This window comes from Carassius carassius, chromosome 50 (genome assembly GCF_963082965.1).
Source record: "Carassius carassius chromosome 50, fCarCar2.1, whole genome shotgun sequence".
Lineage (NCBI taxonomy): Eukaryota > Metazoa > Chordata > Actinopteri > Cypriniformes > Cyprinidae > Carassius > Carassius carassius.
In genome coordinates this window covers 2,977,597-2,996,954 of record NC_081804.1, presented here as the reverse complement: position 1 = coordinate 2,996,954, position 19,358 = coordinate 2,977,597, and the positions used below count along the sequence as shown (strand labels likewise).

The 19,358-nt window shown below is 41.5% G+C and overlaps 1 long non-coding RNA gene across 2 annotated transcripts in view; it reads right to left on the bottom strand.

Moving 5' to 3' along the window:
- Positions 1-1,185: 1,185 nt before the first annotated feature.
- LOC132133703 (uncharacterized) overlaps positions 1,186-19,358 on the bottom strand; it is a 300,636-nt gene continuing 282,463 nt past the window's right edge. For both annotated transcript variants that reach the window (XR_009429213.1, XR_009429212.1), the window contains 3 exons: positions 2,093-2,199; positions 1,432-1,489; positions 1,186-1,313 (listed from right to left, as the gene is read on the bottom strand). This is a non-coding gene — a long non-coding RNA (uncharacterized LOC132133703). The remainder of the gene's footprint in view (positions 1,314-1,431; positions 1,490-2,092; positions 2,200-19,358) is intronic.

The window sequence follows — 19,358 nt, the reverse complement described above, 5'->3', positions numbered from 1 at the left end:
CCTGGCTCCCGGGTTCTCTCCGCTTGAGCAGATGCTTCCTTGGATCCAAGCTATCAGGTACGTCAGGCGTGATGGTATAGCGTTCCCATACGTGGTGACGTCACCGCTGCATCGAAGTGACCTATGAAAGGGAACATCTCGGTTACGTATGTAACCTTGGTTCCCTGAATAGGGAACGAGATGCTGCGGTTCTGGCCGTGTTATACCTTGATAGCTTTCTTCTCTTCTTCGTCATGAAATCTGAGGTAAATGGCGCGCGGCACCAGGTATATATATGCTTACGCATGCTGGGCGGTGCCACGCGCTATTTGGCCAATAGGATTGGCGGGATGGTATAGGGCTTCAGACATTCGTCACACCGAAGGTGTTCCCATACGTGGTGACGTCACCGCAGCATCTCGTTCCCTATTCAGGGAACCAAGGTTACATACGTAACCGAGATTTTTCACGTGGAGCATTCTGAGTTTTTTTTTCTCCATGACAGGCTGCTGGCTCCCACTGTTCATTTTTTTTTTTTTTTTTTTTTTTGGAAAAGCACTATCTGTATAATCTTAAAGCCCTCAAGTTTACATTGGTTACTGTATTATTTTAATTGCTCTAAACAAGTATTTTGGGTGACCTTTTTGAAAGAAGAAAGAAGAACTTTTTTATTGAATGCTAGGCCCTATGTGTTCAGTAAGCTTGTTTCAGTAAGCTATGTGTTTTCAAGGCTTCAAGGTTTTATTGAATGCTATCTCTATACTCAGGGAGCTGAGACATGATTGCAGGGAGTCATCAGTGTTACCTATAACTGTGCATTTAATATGTGGGTAGACAAAAAAAAAAGTTGTGTGTGGAAACTAAACTCAAGTCACTCTGCAGGCACATTTTGAGGAAAACCAATTTGTCATGACCAAAAAATTAAAGAGTAGGCTGAGACCAGATGCTATTCCGACAATCTTTGTGGTCAAAAAGAGGAGTGCCCCTGCTCCACGATGCACCCCTAGACCTGTAAACATACAGCAAATCGCTGCTGATTACAGCTATATTATTTCAAGTACAAACTCATGCTAGTTGAAGTAATATTCCTAATTTTTAAGTGATGTGATATTTTCAATATTTAAAATTAGCAATTCCATTTATTCAGCCTCTATCAGTTTCAAAGGTTGTGGAAAAAAATAATGAGGACACTTAGAGAAGGGAAAGTGACAGTGAAGAAATAGAGGACATGGCTAGAGAGGAGAGACAGGGACAGGTAACTGCCCAGTCAACCAGCAGCAAGTCAGTCAGCAGCCAGTCAGCATTACAGTGAACCATCAGCCAGTTACCTGGGTCTATTATAAAAATTAAAGAGACAAGAAAAAATATTAAAAAAATGCAAAGGCAGCACTAAGAAAAATAAAGAATGAAAATGCAGCTATCAAAAAAAATTGTCCCCTCAGCACTCCTGACCTGCATCCTCACTGATGCTCCATCACAGAACAGTCCAGTGGCACCACTAATCCTCCACCTACCAGCACCCACAGAATGTTACAGTATGTTACTTTTATACACTAACAAGTTTAAGTATATAATAAAGTAGTATTATATAATATAGGCAGGTTATATAATATAGACAGGTAATAGTCAATGAATCACAATGACTAAAAACACTCCACCCATGTTTTTGCAAACTCAATTCACTCAATTTATATCAATAGGGTGCATTTTCTTATTAAGGAATTAATTATTTAACACGTGTAATAAGGAACAAACTTTATAACCTCATTTTACCACTTCCACTCACCGCTGTCACACGGGGTCAAACGCTATATTGAACTAATAGGCTATGTAATGTTAGCTAACTTTCCCCACCCTGCAAAAAAAAAATTCCCTTTCTCTAATTCCAAACACGATGGTTGAAACTGAATTAAGAGAACAGATTTTACAATTAATAGGGTGTTCGTTACTTACTTTATTCAGCTATAATCCTAGCCTAATCTTCTAGTTATCTGATAGAATCCCTTAAATCTACTCATTTAATGAGTAATAATCTACTAGAAGGTTTTAACTTACAGTTTATTGTTATTTAGATGTACTAATAATATACAATCGTATTATTTAAACGTCTTACCTTTTAAAAGTGCGTTGCAAACGGTTTGTTCTGCTGCATCTCTACAGCGCGGCATCGGTTTGCTGCTACTTCCGGGAACTATTTAGAGGCTCCATGAGCCGCCATTGCTGTAAAAAAAGCGTTCCATTGGAGTCATCTCGGTTACGAATGTAACCACCATGGTTCCCTGAATAGGGAACGAGATGCTGCGGTGACATCACCGTATGGGAACAGAAAAGATATTGCTTCCACCAGCCAATGGGACATGCGTTGTTTTGTGACAGCATGGCCTTTATTCTTATGTCCAAAACAGACAAACAGCTGGTCAGACTCACACCACTCAATGAACTCAATCAATCCTGCGTGAACTCAACTCGCTTTGGCTACTGCAATTTTCCTCTCAGTATATTTACAATAAAACGAAATAGGATATCAAATACCACTGCCTCCTTTCGTTTTCATTTAAACATAATAACAGCTGCATAAATGTACTTAGTTCAGGGATATACAGCCATTACAATGAAACAAAATATTATATAGATTTGCCTTTTTTATTTTCATTTTCATTTTAACATATAGATAAATTGAATACAGACCAAAGATAACCTGTTAGATTTACCCAAAACGAATTATATGTTATGTTTAACCACTAAAGAGACATCAGAGCCAGCGGCTGCTTCTTGACGGATAGATGATCACTGAGCTCCCGCTGATCGCGTCGAGCTGACCGTCTCTAAGATCAGCGAAACACATTTTTAAATAGGCGCTGTCTTTATAAATAAACCACAGATTTGGGTTTTAAACAACTACATTCTCGCCTGAAATACTTTTAAAATTACATTTCATGACACAATAACAGTAATATTTTGAAAATGTTGATCCGAATAAATGGTGGTCGAACTCAACCAATGCTGCGTGAACTCAACCAATCAGGATGTTTAGCGGCCAAGTCCCGCCCCCGAAAGTTCAGGAACTTTGAAAAAGTACCACCTCGCCAACAGGGACTTTCAGAGGGGCATTTTTTTACCCGGAACTTTATTTAGTTCCTGGTTCCTGCGGTGGAAACACACCGAGTACCAGGCCAAAGTCCCTAGGTCCTGGGTAAAGTTCCTGCGGTGGAAACAGGGCATTAGATCTCCTGACGCCGCCTCAGCAGGGGGTAAAGCCTCAAAGACCACTTGCTGAAAACGAAAAGGGTTAGAAGCGACCTTAGGGACATAATTAGGCCTCGGTCACAACAATACCTTCACAGAGCCCGTTGCAAATTCCATGCACGAGGGTGAGACAGAAAGAGCCTGTAAATCCCCAACTCTCTTGAGGGAGGATAAAGCCATAAGAAGAACTGTCTTCAGAGTCATGATTTTATTCTGTATAGTGGGCTCAAACGGATGCCCTGATAAACCTTGGAAAACAATAGATAAATCCCATGAAGGGACTCGCACAGGGCGGAAAGGCCTCAGCCGTCTCGCACCCTGTATAAAACGAGAAACCAGCGGATGACGGCACACTGAGGCACCATCTATATATTCGTGGTTAGCTGAAATGGCTGCCACGTAAACCTTCAGAGTGACTGGCGTTACTCCATCAGAAAAATGGTCCTGAAGGAACTCCAGTACTGAAGCCACTGGGCAGTAAACTGGATCCATATTACGAATTCCACACCAGGTCGTAAACAGTTTCCACTTGAAAGCATATAAGCGTCTCGTAGAAGCTACTCTAGAATTCAGTATAGTCTCTGTGGTTTCAACAGAAAGACCGGGACATACTAGCTCACTCCACTCAGAGGCCACGCCCACAGCTTCCATAGGTCTGGCCTTGAGTACAAAATCATTCCCTGTGCTTGTGATAGTAAATCCTGTCTGAGGGGAATCTCCCATGGAGAGCCAGCTAACAGACTGATCAGGTCCGCAAGCCATGGCTGTGTGTGCCACCGCGGAGCCACCAGCAGCAGCTGTTTCACTCTGTCTAGCCGTATCCTGGATAATACCGCTGGAATTAAACGAATCGGGGGAAAAGCATACAAGCTGGTTTTGGGCCAATTGTGAGCTAACGCATCCAAGCCCAGGGGCGATGGAGAGCATAGGGAGAACCATAGTGGGCAATGCGTAGTCATGTTCGACGCGAATAAGTCCACTTTTGCTTCTCCAAAAATCTGCCATAAGAGGTTCACCGTTTGGGGGTGCAATTTCCATTCACCATGCTCCAGAGTCTGTCTGGATAGCAAATCCGCTCCGAAGTTCAAACGTCCGTGGACATGAACCGCTCGGATCGACAGAAATTTGTTCTGAGACCAAAGAAGAATTTTTCTCGTCAGCCTGCACAGGGGGCGAGAGCATAATCCTCCCTGATGATTCAGATACGACACAACCGATATGTTGTCTGACCTGAGCAGTACATGACGGCCGATCAGCAAATTCGAGAAATACTGGAGAGCTAGAAAAACTGCCAGTAATTCTAACCTGTTTATGTGCAAACTGCGTTTTGTCGCTTTCCACACTTTGTGGGCTGGGCGCCCTTGACAAACAGCCCCCCAACCGGTCAAAGACGCATCCGTCGTGACAGTCTCTCGGGAAGCACAAATCCCCAGCTGAACTCCGGCTAGAAGGAAATCGGTTGACATCCACAGTTTTATCGACTTAACACACCTCCGTGTCACCGAAATCATCGGATGCGGAAGACAACGGGGTGAAATGTTTCGACTTTATGCCCACCACTGAAAAGGGCGCATGTGAAGTAATCCCAGATGGATTACGGGGGATGCCGCTGCCATTAGACCTAAAAGTCTGAGGCACAAGCTCACCGTCACTGTACGACCCTCTTTGAAACGACGCAAGCATTACACGATCGACTGAGCACGTGGGAGAGATAGCTTTGCTGTCATCGCGGGAGAGTCCAAGTCTATTCCCAGAAAGGTTATCCGTTGAGAGGGAATTAAAACACTCTTCTGGAAATTTGTGTGTAAGCCCAGGCTGTTTAAATGATTCAGCACAAGATCCCGGTGAGAGTGTGCTTGAGTCTGCGATTGTGCTATCACCAGCCAATCGTCTAAGTAGTTCAAAACGCGAACGATGTGGAGAAAATTCCAACGCTGCGCTGTCCTCAAAATCCATGTCCCACGTGTCTCCCCAAGCTATCGCCTTGTGCGGTGCCTCGGCAGCCGCAGAAGTGACATGACGGAGGTAAGACACGGGGGCGACTTTAGAAAACACTTCTACCCTCGAGAAAGAGGCTGGACGTGACTCGACACGCCTTAGAAGGAAGAAGGGGGCGAGACTTCCATGCCGCGGCCAATTAGGCGCGACATCTTCGGCGAGAGCCCCTTCCACCGGAGGCATCGCTGCATAGCCATGGTTCGCCATGTCAGAAATGGTAGCGAAATCCGCAGCGTTAGTGATACGAGCCGAGTACGGCTGTTTCCAGGACCTCGAAACCTCTTGGTGGAGGTCCGGGAAAAAAGGCAAGGGCCTTCGGGGCTGCACAGGTGTACGACTGGTTAAAAAATGTGAAAAATCTGAAAAAATGTGTGGGCAGTACTCTGAGCCGCAGGCCATCACAGTGGGGACAAGAAGAAAGGCCGCTAAGCGCCGCCTGTGTGTGAGGTAAGCCTAAACATACTACGCACCTTTCATGTGAGTCTCCCTTTGTGATGAACCTGGTACACGGTTCCTTACATTTGCGAAAATTCATCGCGTCCGCGAAGAGGAGTTAGCACTGCTCGTAGAAACCGCTGAGAACGCAAGATGATTCCTAGGGCACAGATGATTCGCTTCCCTGAAGGAATGAAATCTGAGCGAAATAGCGCGCGGCACCCAGGTATACGATGTGTGCGCATGCGTAGGGGTGGTGCCAAGCGCTATTTGGCCAATAAGATTGGCGGGATGGTATAGGGCTTCAGACATTCGTCACACCGAGGGGTGTTCCCATACGGTGGTGTCACCGCAGCATCAAAGTGACCTATGAAAGGGAACAATGGAATCAGAATCAGAATCAGAAAGAGCTTTATTGCCAAGTATGCTTGCGCATACAAGGAATTTGTTTTAGTGACATAAGCTTCCAGTAAACAGAGACAACAACACACAGACAAAAAACAAAACAAAAACAAAAAAAAAAAAAACAAATTTACTGGAGATTTACAAATTGGCAAATAAATAAGTGTATAAACAATTGTGCTATAAATGATAATGGAATAGGATTGAGTGAGATGCAGGAATGTTCTAGGATGGAGGGGTAACAAATAAATATAAGGATATTGCACATTTTTACATAAGTTTAAGTGGGAAACATTTAACTGTTCATGAGGTAGATTGCCTGGGGGAAGAAACTATTCTTGTGCCTTGCTGTTCTTGTATTTGCGGCTCTGAGGTGCCGGCCAGATGGCAAAAGTTCAAAGATGGGGTGACTTGGATGTGAGGGATCCAGAGTGATTTTCTGAGTCCTTTTCCTCACTCTGGATGTGTACAGTTCTTGGAGGGTGGGCAGGGGAGCACCAATAATCCTTTCAGCAGTCCGAACAGTTCTCTGTAGTCTTCTGATATCTGATTTTGTTGCTGAACCAAACCAGACAGTAATTGAAGTACACAGGACTGACTCAATGACGGCTGAGTAGAACTGTTTCAGCAGCTCCTGTGACAGGTTAAACTTCCTCAGCAGGCGAAGGAAGTACCAACACTGGTGCCCCTCAGGGATGTGTCCTGGATGAGGCCGATGACTGTAGTGTCGTCTGCAAACTTCAGGAGCTTGACAGAGGGGTCTTTAGAGGTGCAGTCGTTGGTGTACAGGGAGAAGAGCAGAGGGGAGAGAACACATCCCTGAGGGGCACCAGTGTTGGTGGAGCAGCTGTTTGACAATGGAGTTGTCGCAACTCTCTCTCTAAGGGTGTACTCACACTAGGCACGGTTGCCATGAACCGGGCCCGAGTACGATTGTCCCGATTGTACGATTGTACGATTGTAATGGCTCTGGGTTAAACCATTAACGAACAAGACATTTTTGGAGAGGTGCACGTCAGGCTACGCCGCAGCCTGAACGTACTATACACAACCTAAGGTGTAGTTTCGATGCAGAAGTATAAATCAGCCTTCAGCCTCGCCCACTCCTGACAGCAAAATGGATATATTTGCATGTATTTCTAACATTTACAGATAAAAAAATATACCTGTGACGTGTCAGTTATGCACAGACGAAAACACAATGTCTCAAATATCATTAAACAGCACAAATATTTGCTCTTTGCCATGGTGGATCGATTTGATCCATGATCAAAATTAAGGGCTGCTTAAGAATAAGTGTGCACTCAATGAACCTGGATCGAATACATGAGATGGCGTGAATTTAAATGGTCATTTATGAAACCGCTTTAATCCTGATTGGTTTTCAAGTCAGGTATTTTTTGACAAAACAGAGCAAAAACAATCAAAATTGTGTCTAAAACTTAATTGTCTTAATATTAATTCTTGTTTTTTGAACTGCTGTAAAATCAATAGCACATTAGTAATCATGCTGCTTTTTGGTGGAAAAAACTCAGTCTTCGCGTGATAGCGATGAACTATATGAAATGATAAAAATATATAAATTTCTGGCCCCATATCTTGAATTTTGTAATAATTCTAAATGCATAAAAAAAAACCTGGATCATGCAGTGTCACTGAACCTAACCTACTAGACTTCCTATTGCCTTAGCTGAACTTTAGCTAACTTACACGGTAGCTCTCTCATGAATCAGGGATGTTAGAAAGACTAAATAACTATTTTGTCTTTTGGATAATTAGCTGTAACTCCGAGGCACTTCGAGCTTTTTCGGTTGTTCATCACCACTCACCTCCACAGCAAGACAAACACAACTGGAAAGAGAGAGAAGGCTTCACTTCTGTGGCTGTCTGTGACTGTAATGTACATGTGCCAGTCAAAGAGACGCGGAGCATTTCTCAGCATTTCCTGAATTTTTATTTGACAGGGAAAGCTGTGCGCAACCAGAGACACACGCACTATACATACATATATATGTATGTATGTATAATGCATGTGTTTTTGTTTGCGGACAGCTTCAAAGTAAATAATCAACAGACTAAACAGGTAAACAATTTTTGCAGATATTCTGCCATAACTGTTGCCACCTGAGAGAATGAGAGAAATCCCAGTGCAAATCAAATAGGAGACACTTTGACCCATTTTCCATTAGATATAAATTGTGTATATATATGTATATGTATATATAATATATATATATATATATATATATATATATATATAAACATATAAAAACCTCTGTGAGACTAACCTTAAGATACTCTGAAACATGAGAACACAAAACCAAACTGATAAAAGCCTAAACAATCCTAACGCGTCATAACGTAACATCATACTTTCAGTTATTGTATGTTTATAAGGAAATTATGTTTGCATTTATTTATTCGTAGCCTATTGTTGCAATTTTAGCTCAAAATGTTCAGTGTCATTATTTAAACAAACTGCTCTATTAAATGACGTTTCATACACGTTCAGTTGTTATGCTTTCAGATTTTATGCCATATGTATGTATTTTAACAATAAGTATATTCACCTCCTGAATTATTGTTCAGTCACAATTCTATAATGGTTATTCTATAATGGCCAATGGTTTGTGAAATAAGTAATAAGTTATAATAAGTTGTAATAAGTGTGACATTCCAAAAAAAAATGTTTTGGTATGACATTACAATTCCTTTTAGAATAATTGTGCATAAATAGGATAGGCAAAACATATGTATTTATTTCTGAGTTTTCTATACCTTTTATTTACCTACCTGCAGACACGGAAATGACAAAATATTTTGAGCGTCCCTTATTCTGACCCTTATTGTCCTATATATATAATCAAAATTGTTCCGGCAACAGTTTAAAAGTAGTCCAACCTGTAATCCTTCTACAGGTAGTTACAGTTTTTCCTTGATTGCTTAAACACATTTCTTGAAACTATCATGTTCTCATATTCTCAGAACAGTAAACACAAATCCATAACATCTCACCCAATTCCCCAAACATCCTATTTTCAGGTAAAAATTTAGTTCTACACTCAAAACCATTCACTCTTGATGAAAAAAAAAACTCTTCCCTCAGGCATCACACACAAGCCCTCAAACACACACACTCACGTTTGTTTTTGTGGAAAGTGGGTTCATCCCATAGGCGTAAGGGTTTTTATACTGTACAAACTGTAAATTCTATGGCCCTACACCAACCCTACACCCAATCCTAACCCTCACAGGAAACTTTGTGCATTTTTACTTTCTCAAAAAAACAAATACTGTATGATTTATAAGTGTTTTGAAAAATGGGGACATGGGTTATGATCTCATAAGTCACCCTCTCCTTGTAATACCGGTGTCATACCAATGTCATTATACAGAGTTGTGTTCTGATATGTCACAAAAACACACCCACACACACACTAAAACATAGTCTTACACACTGGTGAGATAAATTCAAAACAACATTTCCAAAACTGGTTAGTAATGTTGCCTTTTTATGTGGCCTATATTTTGTTTCATTCATGTACTGCACAGTACAACACACACACACAAATTATCCCGCTTCAGCATTCCGTCTTTGGTCTGGGTCAGGCCAGAGAATCTGGTCCACATCACAGGCTATATTGGCCCTATAGACAGGCAGCTGGGGTAAAATCCTCGTGCATGCCTGATCCATCCCTGGCATGCATCTACTGTTATGTCTAGGCAGGCTTCTTCCATGGCCTGGAGGAGGTGAACTCGGACGTAAGGTTCTCGGTCATACACTTTCCACCACCATGCCAAAAAAAAAAACCCACCCCATTGTGGGGTGACGGCCAGTATACTTTAGCCGTGAAACTTGCTTACAAGCACATATTAGGAAAGGCAATTTGTGAAGATTCATTAAAAAAACGTATTAATTTATACTAATTTCTTCAGTAGACAAAGCCCGATCACGAATGATTAGCACGAACATATAAGCATTTAGGCAGATTGGGAATCGGCACATTCCCACATTCTTCAGAGGCTCAGATGTCAGGAGTAAATGACGACTGCTATGATCATTATTACATCCAACAACAAAACACCTCAATTACTTAATCGGAGACATTCTTGTCTTCCTCTGCACCAGAGTAGACACAATGACAGACAGCTTATTACATATTGATATTAGTGCTTCATAATTAATATATCATGCAACTATACATATATTAGAAATGTGCAGGTATTCGGTAATGCAATAAATCACGGTAATGAATGTGCATTGTAGTAAACCTTACTACATTCGAATTACAACTGGTTGAAGCGGCCAATTATGAACCAGATTCCAGTCAGAGAATCAGGAGAGCAGGAGAAGTCTTTAGATTGAGACATTTATTTAATCCAATATATGCATCTGCATATGCATCTGGTATGAATTTAGATGTGTTCTACAAAGAAACAATGGAAATAATTACAAATTACTCACTATTAACAAATGTATAAATTGCCTATAACATCTACTGAAATAATATAATAGCATAGCACCACTATGGTATTTATCAGCAAATATGCATTTGTAACCCAAATATATATATAACAGAAATGTCTGTACTCAAAGTGATAATATGGTCAACAACAACACAATAAGGGACTGAGTAATGCCCGCTTGTATACATAATTATATAAGTAAATACTGAATTTTTATTTGACAGGGAAAGCTGTGCGCAACCAGAGACACACGCACTATACATACATATATATGTATGTATTTATAATGCATGTGTTTTTGTTTGCGGACAGCTTCAAAGTAAATAATCAACAAGACTAAACAGGTAAACAATTTTTGCAGATATTCTGCCATAACTGTTGCCACCTGAGAGAATGAGAGAAATCCCAGTGCAAATCAAATAGGAGACACTTTGACCCATTTTCCATTAGATATAAATTGTGTATATATATATATATATATATATAAACACCTCTGTGAGACTAACCTTAAGATACTCTGAAACATGAGAACACAAAACCAAACTGATAAAAGCCTAAACAATCCTAACGCATCATAACGTAACATCATACTTTCAGTTATTGTATGTTTATAAGGAAATTATGTTTGCATTTATTTATTCGTAGCCTATTGTTGCAATTTTAGCTCAAAATGTTCAGTGTCATTATTTAAACAAACTGCTCTATTAAATGACGTTTCATACACGTTCAGTTGTTATGCTTTCAGATTTAATGCCATATGTATGTATTTTAACAATAAGTATATTCACCTCCTGAATTATTGTTCAGTCACAATTCTATAATGGTTATTCTATAATGGCCAATGGTTTGTGAAATAAGTAATAAGTTATAATAAGTTGTAATAAGTGTGACATTCCAAAAAAAAAATGTTTTGGTATGACATTACAATTCCTTTTAGAATAATTGTGCATAAATAGGATAGGCAAAACATATGTATTTATTTCTGAGTTTTCTATACCTTTTATTTACCTACCTGCAGACACGGAAATGACAAAATATTTTGAGCGTCCCTTATTCTGACCCTTATTGTCCTATATATATAATCAAAATTGTTCCGGCAACAGTTTAAAAGTAGTCCAACCTGTAATCCTTCTACAGGTAGTTACAGTTTTTCCTTGATTGCTTAAACACATTTCTTGAAACTATCATGTTCTCATATTCTCAGAACAGTAAACACAAATCCATAACATCTCACCCAATTCCCCAAACATCCTATTTTCAGGTAAAAATTTAGTTCTACACTCAAAACCATTCACTCTTGATGAAAAAAAAAACTCTTCCCTCAGGCATCACACACAAGCCCTCAAACACACACACTCACGTTTGTTTTTGTGGAAAGTGGGTTCATCCCATAGGCGTAAGGGTTTTTATACTGTACAAACTGTAAATTCTATGGCCCTACACCAACCCTACACCCAATCCTAACCCTCACAGGAAACTTTGTGCATTTTTACTTTCTCAAAAAAACCAATTCTGTATGATTTATAAGCGTTTTGAAAAATGGGGACATGGGTTATGATCTCATAAGTCACCCTCTCCTTGTAATACCGGTGTCATACCAATGTCATTATACAGAGTTGTGTTCTGATATGTCACAAAAACACACCCACACACACACTAAAACATAGTCTTACACACTGGTGAGATAAATTCAAAACAACATTTCCAAAACTGGTTAGTAATGTTGCCTTTTTATGTGGCCTATATTTTGTTTCATTCATGTACTGCACAGTACAACACACACACACAAATTATCCCGCTTCAGCATTCCGTCTTTGGTCTGGGTCAGGCCAGAGAATCTGGTCCACATCACAGGCTATATTGGCCCTATAGACAGGCAGCTGGGGTAAAATCCTCGTGCATGCCTGATCCATCCCTGGCATGCATCTACTGTTATGTCTAGGCAGGCTTCTTCCATGGCCTGGAGGAGGTGAACTCGGACATAAGGTTCTCGGTCATACACTTTCCACCACCATGCCAAAAAAAAAAAACCCACCCCATTGTGGGGTGACGGGCAGTATACTTTAGCCGTGAAACTTGCTTACAAGCACATATTAGGAAAGGCAATTTGTGAAGATTCATTAAAAAAACGTATTAATTTATACTAATTTCTTCAGTAGACAAAGCCCGATCACGAATGATTAGCACGAACATATAAGCATTTAGGCAGATTGGGAATCGGCACATTCCCACATTCTTCAGAGGCTCAGATGTCAGGAGTAAATGACGACTGCTATGATCATTATTACATCCAACAACAAAACACCTCAATTACTTAATCGGAGACATTCTTGTCTTCCTCTGCACCAGAGTAGACACAATGACAGACAGCTTATTACATATTGATATTAGTGCTTCATAATTAATATATCATGCAACTATACATATATTAGAAATGTGCAGGTATTCGGTAATGCAATAAATCACGGTAATGAATGTGCATTGTAGTAAACCTTACTACATTCGAATTACAACTGGTTGAAGCGGCCAATTATGAACCAGATTCCAGTCAGAGAATCAGGAGAGCAGGAGAAGTCTTTAGATTGAGACATTTATTTAATCCAATATATGCATCTGCATATGCATCTGGTATGAATTTAGATGTGTTCTACAAAGAAACTATTAATAATTACATAATTACAAATTACTCACTATTAACAAATGTATAAATTGCCTATAACATCTACTGAAATAATATAATAGCATAGCACCACTATGGTATTTATCAGCAAATATGCATTTGTAACCCAAATATATATATAACAGAAATGTCTATACTCAAAGTGATAATATGGTCAACAACAACACAATAAGGGACTGAGTAATGCCCGCTTGTATACATAATTATATAAGTATATACGTTCGTGACGGCTACATGTAGCTGACAATATGACTCAGCAAAACAATCGCGGCAAATCGCGGCCGCAAATAACCGATCAAACGGGACAACGCGAAGAGTATAAACATCAGAAATAGCAATAGCATGCATAACATATGATTATTGGATCCAATATTGTTCGGACTTACTTGTATTATATGCAGGGACGTGCACAGACATTTTGAGGGGCAGGGGCTCAAGTGAAATAAAGGGCACTTCTCATAATTAGTTTCTTTTTTTTTTTTTTTTTTTTTTTTTAAAGGTAAAGCTTTTTTTCAAGCTCGTATTTAAGTTCAGTAATTTAACTTAAATCACAATTAATAGGTAATTTTCATTGCCAGTAGCTAATGTGAAATAAGTGAACATAAACATACAAGCTTGATAAAAATGATCATTATTGAAGGAAATTTCAGATGGCACTTAGAGGATTTTTCATCTGAAATCTTCATATTTAGAATAACCTAAATAACTGCATCAAACAGAGGGGCGTGTTTTACTAATAATTTGTTTATTTTTGCACAAGGCACTACATCGTTTTAATTATTTTGGTGTTATCAGAATACATAACACTTTAAGATTAAACTTACCAAAATAATTGAGTAAAAATTCAATAAAAGACAATGTCATGTATGTATTTGTGGTGGTATGGAATACTATTTTATAAAGGTTTCGAGGAAATAAATAAAAGTTAAATTACTTAAATAGTTAATTTATAAATATTGTTATTTTTAAAGTTTAATGTTAACTTATTTCTACTCAGTTTTATTTATTAATGTACAAGATGCAGTTACTCAGATTTACTACATTTTTTAGAGTGTATCCTCCATCTGTTTGCATCTGTAGATTTCTTGTAAATTCACCAATTTAGATTTCAAAATTTAAGGGGGAAAGACTCTTGATGTAAGTCAATAACTGGTGACGTTCTGTATGCAACTTAGGCGTCAACTAGTTAAAATGCGCACATTTGCATCTAATTGACAGGGAAATGCAGGTAAATAGGATAAACAAAATAACTAAAGCATATCACCTGGTGGTGATATATGCTTATTTTATTAACTTATTTTATTACATGGCTTGGTTGAATTCCAATGTAGAATGCGGTCTGTTATAACCAACAGACCGCTGTGCGGAGTATAACAGACTGTTGCCATGAAAAACAGAGCGTTGCCATGGACTCACCGGATTCTAACTGTAGAGACGGAGCGGACTATTTCTTTAGCGGAAGCAATACAATCGGGTTTAACAATCTGGGGAGAGGGAGAGGGAGAGGGAGAGGAAGCGCTTCAGAACTCCTGACCTGATATTTAGATACTATATTTCAATAAATATATTTGTTTGACAGGGAAGCTGTGTGCAAACAGAAATATATATTATTTTTCAAAAATAAAAAAAAAAGTATCCCAGAAAAAAGGGCACTTTCTCTCCAGGAATAAAAAGGGCAGGTGCTCAAGCCCCCTTTCATGTCTATGTGTGCACGTGCCTGATTATATGAACACATTACAGAAACATAGCAGCAGCATAAACAAAGACAGACAGCGATCTTCACTGGCAGGTAACAGTAATAAGTGTCCCCCTAGGAAACGTGAATTGAACTTTGGTTTCTAGTTCCTGAATAGGCTTTCTGACACAGCCGCCCGTATTATCTGGCAACATAATTAAACACTTTAAGAAAGTCTATCGGGGGTGCTCGTGTCATTAAGAGGGATTAATTGCACAACTGGACGAGTGTAAGTTATGTCTTTAACCTGGACTCTGACAATTTGAATTCTACCATCAGCTCCAGGTAAGGTCTCTGTTATGGTTCCCACAGGCCAGAGTGAGCGTGGTAGTTGTGGATCTGCAACAAGTACGACCTGCTCTACTGTCAGCTCCCTGCCCTCAGTGGTCCATTTTTGACGTCCCTGCATGTCTGGGAGGTATCGGCGGATAAAGGCAGACCAGAAACAATCAGCCAGCACTTGGCTATGTCTCCACCTTCACTTTCCAAGCAGGTTGTTAGAGTCATACAAGACCTGAGGTAGCGATGCATCTCGACGACCCATAAGTAGTAGATTTGGAGTCACAGGGTCCACATCCGCAATATCCGAGGATACTTAGCCAAGGGGCTTGGAGTTTAGGATGCTTTCAACTTCTACCAGAAGGGTTTGCAGTACTGGTTCCGGCACCGACTGCTCTCTGAGGATCACACAGAGTGCTGCCTTAACTGATTTTATCTCGCGCTCCCAGGTTCCCCCAAAGTGAGGAGCATTTGGGGGGTTATGGCAAAACCAAAATTTCTGCTCTGCCAGCTGTTCCTGTAGCTTTGGTAATATGGCTTCAAAGGATTCCCGTAACTCCCGATCACCTCCAACGAAGTTGGTGCCATTGTCGCACAACAGCTCCATAGGCTTGCCGCGTCAGGCTATGAAACGGTGCAGGGAGAGCAGAAAAGCATCACTGTCCATATGCTCCAACAGATCCAGATGCACACAACGTGTCATTAAGCATTTGTAAATAATCCCCCAGCTTTTCTCTTGACGGCGCCCAATTTTGACTGTGAATAGGCCAAAGCAGCCGACGCCAGTAGAATTAAAAGGTGGTTTATACAGATTTAATTTGCAGGAGGGTAGATCTGCCAGATGTGGGGTTTGAGGTTTGGCGTGCCAGTACTGACAGTCTCGACAGCTGTGCTGGTGTTTACAAACTGTTTCTCGGCCTCAATGTATCCAATACTGGCGGCGCAGTTCTGCTAGAACCCTTTCTGAGCCAGGGTGAAGGAGTCGTTGATCTGTCTCCTTAATTAACAACTTGGTGATAGGATGGCTAGGGTCTAATACAATTGGGTGTATGGCCTCTGGGTCAAGGTCACTAGCACGCCGTAGCCGTCCGTCCAGTCTAATGAGACCAGTGGCGTTATTATATTCAGGGGCAAGAGAGCCTAAGCGACTTTGTGGAACAGGATGTCCGGCCTTTAAATGTCTAACCTCAGTAGAAAGGGAGTCCATTTGAGCCTGTGCCAGAAGTAGCTTTTCAGCTTCAATATATTCAGAAGCCTCTGTAGGATGGTCAGTGTCGGTGGTAGCCACCACATGCAGGGATCTAATAGTAGCCTGGATGAGCTCTTGCCATGTGTGGAATTGGCTTGGATCTGGAAGAGAACGTCTAAGTAATGAAACAGCACCAATAAAGGCAGATTTCTTTAATTCATTGCAGTCAGGCTCTCCTTCAGTTTTGGGCATCGACGGCCACTTGTCAGGTGACTGATTCAGGAAGGCTGGACCTGACTTCCACTGATGAGGGCCTGTTAATTCTGTCAGTCTAAGACCTCGTGTGATGTGGTCGGCTGGGTTGTGACTTGAATCCACATTCCTCCATTCAGACATCTCTGTTAAAGTCTGTATCTCTGCCACACATGTCCCTACAAACACTTTGTAGCGGCATGATTCAGATGTCAACCAGTACAACACAGTGGTAGAGTCAGACCAGAAAGTGACTTTGGGGACAGGTATGGTCAACTCAGTTTGGATCACCTTGCCCAACTGGGCACCTGTAAGGGCAGCACAGAGCTCCAAACGAGGTATTGACAGGCATTTGCGAGGTGCTACTCTAGACCTGGCAAAGACAAAGGTAAGAATAACCTGTCCTTGATCATCTGTAGTGCGTAGGTATGCCACTGAACCGTAGGCCCTTTCCGATGCATCACTAAAGACATGAAGCTCTCGGGTGGCAGATGGGTTGTCAGCAGAGGCTGGGGTGTATGCTCGAGGGAACTGCAACTTGGGAAGAATTGGGAGCTCTCCTACCCAGGCGAGCCAACTTTCTCTCAAATGGAACAGCTCTATGGGGTCGTCCCAACTAAGATCATGCCAATAACCAAGGTCTTGAATAATGACTTTGGCCCTGGTCGTGAATGGGATAATGAACCCCAAAGGGTCATACTGACTTGCCAATGTTTTATATATATTCCTCATTGTAGGCTCAGCAGTCTCCACACATGCAATTCCACCGCAGACCAAGAGTGAGTTCCTGAAGATCCATGCTGCTTTGTGTTAACCAGCGCTCATTGTTTGCAGACCTGGCCTCTGGAGGTAGGTGTTGGGTTACAGATGGCACATTGCATGCCCACTGTCTAATCTCGAAGCCCCCTTCAGAAAGGATCTGGCACAGCCCATCTACTATTTCTTTAGCCTCACTTGTCGTTGGCACACTGTGAAGGCAGTTGTCCACATAGAATGAATGTTCCACAGTATCAACTAAGTCAGCCATATTAGCTTTGTGCCCTTGGACATGTTGTTGGAGGGCATGGATGGCACAACAGGGGCTGCATGTAGTGCCAAATGGAAGCACTTGCCACTCATATATCTCAGGTTCTGCTTCCCTGTTCATTTCTCTCCAAAGGAAATGCAGTATGGATTTGTCCCCAGGCAGCAAGCGGACTTGGTGGAACATACCTTTGATGTCCCCACTGATAGCAACAGTGTGCTGGTGGAATCTCAGGAGGACACCTAGTAAAGATGGTCCCAAAGTTGGCCCTGGCAGCAGCAGATCATTCAAAGTCTGTCCTTGATGTTGGAAGGAGCAGCTGAAGACAATTCTGTCTTTACCACTGTGTTGCACCATGTGGTGCGGAATGAACCAAGATTCTGTACTTTGGTCTGCTTCCTCTGCACTTATCTTAGCCACATAACCAGCTGACTCCAACTTACGGATCTCACTGCAGTAAACTTTAGCCTTTTCTTGATCCCGTGACAGTCTGCGCTCTGTGCGGCTTAAACTGGGGAGAACCGCAGTTTTGTCTGCATGGAGTAAGCTCAGAGGGGTTTTTCCTCAGCAATGGGGGAGCATATCGTTGTACATGGTCCACCGTCACTCTGATAGTGGCATTTTGAAGCAAGGTGTAAGCCTCTTTGTCCTGTTTGGACCTGGTAATCATCTTAGTATTGTATGGGAGGGTGTCAACTTGCCAGAGTCTTTCCACATGATGAATCAAGTCATCACGGGTTGGAACTGTCATTATGTGGAGGCACTGCTGATTTCCCCTTGAAGGCTGCATGGGACTCATCGGGCCTTGGAGAGATCATCCAAGTTGTGTATGAACAGCAATGGGTCCCCCTACTGGGCCTTTGCATAATGGCTGAACAGGTGTCAGGAGATGCGGCAGATCAGACCCAATAAGCAGAAGTGGTTTCACTCTGTCCATATGAGGCAGTGGCAGGTCCTGCAGGTGTCGATAAGCCTTCTGGAGATCAGCCACTGGGTAGTTGTGTTCTGCTAGACACAGGTCCATAGCAGCGAATGCATTGTGTATAGCAAACTTCCTCTCAGGCTTGCATACTGAAGACACCTTAAAGGATACAGATGATCCTGCAAGTTCAGTGTGACACTGGTGGATTGTCTGTAAGGGGAGCAATTCAGGGGTACCAGATAATTTAAGCTGCTGCACTACTGGCTGAAGCACTAATGTTCTCTCTGACCCGTCATCAAGAACTGCATGAGTTTCCATAGTTTGCTGACCATTGTGTAGAAGGACTTTAACCACTTTCAGCATGACCTTGAGTGAATGGTTAGGACGATCAAGGTAAATCCTGGTAGGTGGCAAACTGACCATGAGAACAGCCATGGAGGTATCATCAACAGAATCATGCAGAACTGTAAGATGTAACTCTTTACAAACACCACATGTTCGCTTGAGGTTGCAGACCTCCACTGCATGAGTTCGGCCACACCTCCAGCAGCGCTTTCCCTCTTTAATCCGAGTGATAATTTGAGCTGTAGTTAGTTTCTTAAACTGGTCACAGGCATTGAGGTAATGATCCCTGCTATCACAATGAGGACAATATGGCCTGGGCTTTGGCTTTGAGCTAGATTTCTGTGCTGCAGCATCAGGACCTTTCATGGCTCTCTCACTGGTCAACAGAACAGGTGTAAATCGTTC